Here is a 2,830-nt window from a genome sequence, read left to right as displayed (position 1 = left end):
ATCAGAGATGGGGATCGGCACACCATCATCGCTGGTTTGCCGCTTGGTTGAAACTGGGGCCATGTAGTCACCGGCGACTTGTCTCTCCTCTGTGGGAAGGACAGTGCCATGATGAAGTGTATAAGGTCCTTGGCTGTCTCAAATGACTCCAGAGTCAAGGGGAGCTGGAGGTGATCACCTTGGCGGTCCGGGGACTGTTGAGGGTTCAGACTCAACTGAACCCCAGACGGGGCAGGAGTCAACAAGACCCTAGAGGGCTGGAGAGATGAAGTGGTCTGGCTCAAGGCGCAGGTCCCTTGGTTTTTAGTGGGGGAGACCGACCCCTCTCCGGCCTTTTCTTTTTTTGTGGCACCGGAGACTGAGAACGGTGCTGCACCGAAGATGGTTTTTTATGGGCGGAGCCATGGCAGTGCCATGAGACCTTAGGGTCCTTGCTCAGCACTGGCTTGCGCACCGTTGGTGCTGGAGCACTGCGGACTGATGATGAAGTGCTCGGCACAGGTTCTGTGGACCCCAGGTCAGAATGTGGCCGAGGTGCCGCTTCCATTTTTAGCAGGATCTTAAGTCTTTAAGGGGCCCAGGATGAAAACCCTTGCAGATCCTGCACTTGTCCTTTTGGTGGCTCTCCCCGAGGCACCACAGACAAGAAGAATGTGGGTCATTCTTGGGCATAAACTTGCCACAGTCCTCGCAGAGTTTGAACCCTGGGACCTGGGAATACCCCAGAATCGGGGAAACATTGTTGGGGGGGTAACTCCCAAGAATCACAACAACTACACCAACTAACTATGACTACAAACTAACAAACTATTTACACTATTTTACAATCAAAACTGAAGAGGACACTGCCATAAGCGCTTGCAAAGCAAGAGCCATTGTTCCAGCTAGCCGTCTCCAGCGGTAAGAAGGAACTGAGGAGGTGAGGGGGGGTCGGCAGTGCCCTATATTGGGTGCCATGAAGGCGCTACTTCAGAGGGCACCCAGGCCAACCCTACCAATGCTGCTAAGGGAAAAATCTTTGGGCTGGTGTGCACGCGGTGCATACACACCTGATTGGAATGGAAAAGAACAAGCACTTGAAGAATTCTTACTCATGTTGGTGAGCACTTACATGTGTAGTGTGATCAATATTTCCTTCCATAGGACTACTTGTGTGAGTAAGTGTTAATTATTATGAGTAAGGGTTTCACAACTGGGCCTTTCCCTCTAGTAAAAATTGAAGCCCTATAGCCAACATTGTGAGATGTCTGTTTCTAGGAACTCTGGAGCAGGGAGTTTCTGACTGAATGCTCCCTGGTGGTCTAGTGGTTAGGATTTGGCACTTTCACTGCCAAGGTCTGGGTTCAATTCCCAGTCAGGGAAAAGTGACTTTAAACCAAAACTGAATGCTAAAATCAGCAGCCTCTCCCTTCACTATATTAGATCTGACTCTAAGCAAATGGCCTGTGACAAGGTAATGCTTGTGTGATGGGTTCCCCAGGTTGCAGCCTGGGACTGTGGGACCACTGTGCCTCCTTAACTCTCTCCAGCCTGGGCTTTCTCTCACAATGCCTTGCTAGTGACCAGCAGCAAACCACTCCAGGTGCTGTTATCAGTCAGCACAACTTCATGTGGAGACCCAACACCCAGCTAGATTTCATGAATGCTCCCAGAGCCACTCATGAATCACACAGGGAAAGGCACCAGCCAAATCCCCCCAGCTCCCAGCACTGTACCTCAGGATTATACTGTCTTGTCTTGCTCAAGCTGAGCACTGCAAATGTATTAATTGGTTCACCATTTTATCAATGGGAAGTGGACATACATCAGCCTTTGTAAAACCTGAGCACACTAACCATTCACTTCAGGAAAACACACTGGTAAAGATAAACAGTAAAAGAAATTTATTGACTACAAAAGATAGATTTTAAGTGACTATATGTGTTAGGCAAAAAGTCAGAGTTAGTTACCAAAAGAAAAGAAAATATAAGCACATAGTCTAAACTCTCAACCCAATTAGACTGGGCAACATCTAGATTAAGCCATTTTTCTCACCCCAGTGGATATTGCAGCTCATAGTACATAGATTTCACCCTTGAAATCTGGGCCAGTCCCCTTAGTTGGAGTCTTCAGCGTGTCCTTGTTGCTTGCAGCATATGGCCACTGTGTTCTGTTTATACCCTCAGTCCAATGTGCTTGGGGAGCACAAGCCCAGGCATGTCTAGGGGCATGTCTGAGTCTCCAGGCAAAGTTGAGCAATTCCCTTGGTGTGGCCTCACGCAGGTGAGTCGCTGAATTTTAGTTCTCTTACTGGACAGTGGTTGTTGATGAGTTGTTTGACACCCCACCTGAGTGTTGGTTTCTTTTGTTGCTGTTGCCTCTGGGGAGCTAATATCTGGCTGATTCCCCAACTTACAGCATGTTTTAGTGACAACCATACAACACAATTCTCATCACTTCATATGTATCAATGATATACATATATGATAGAGAAATGACTTTCAGCAGATCATAACCTTTCCCCGATACCTTTCAAGGCATGTTTTATATGTAAGATCACGATTATATGGAAATGAGGAATATGGGGGTTACAGGATGCTCCCCCAAGGTATAGAATGTCAGTTTCCTTGGTTTCTGCTGATTCTCTTCCACTGCTGCTTCCTCATCTCCTTCCAATGCTGGCATTCTTAGGATGAGCTCCCACCCAGGCAGTTTGTTGGCTGATGTGGTCACCACCTCCTGCACGCATTCTGTTTTCAGGCTTTTCCAGCTGCTGGCCCCTTCCAGACCCAGTGCTTTATCTATGATATCCCTGATTGACTGAGTTTTCCTTGGCTGGTATTTGTTCCTT

At 47.8% G+C, this 2,830-nt stretch overlaps 1 non-coding gene across 1 annotated transcript; it reads left to right on the top strand.

Annotated features, from left to right (window-relative positions):
• The first annotated feature begins 1,290 nt into the window (after positions 1 to 1,290).
• Positions 1,291 to 1,362, top strand: TRNAE-UUC. Its single transcript has one exon. It is a non-coding gene; the product is annotated as a tRNA-Glu (tRNA).
• Positions 1,363 to 2,830: the final 1,468 nt, after the last annotated feature.

This window comes from Mauremys reevesii, linkage group 3 (genome assembly GCF_016161935.1).
Source record: "Mauremys reevesii isolate NIE-2019 linkage group 3, ASM1616193v1, whole genome shotgun sequence".
NCBI lineage: Eukaryota > Metazoa > Chordata > Testudines > Geoemydidae > Mauremys > Mauremys reevesii.
This window is presented reverse-complemented; position numbering and strand designations above follow the sequence as displayed.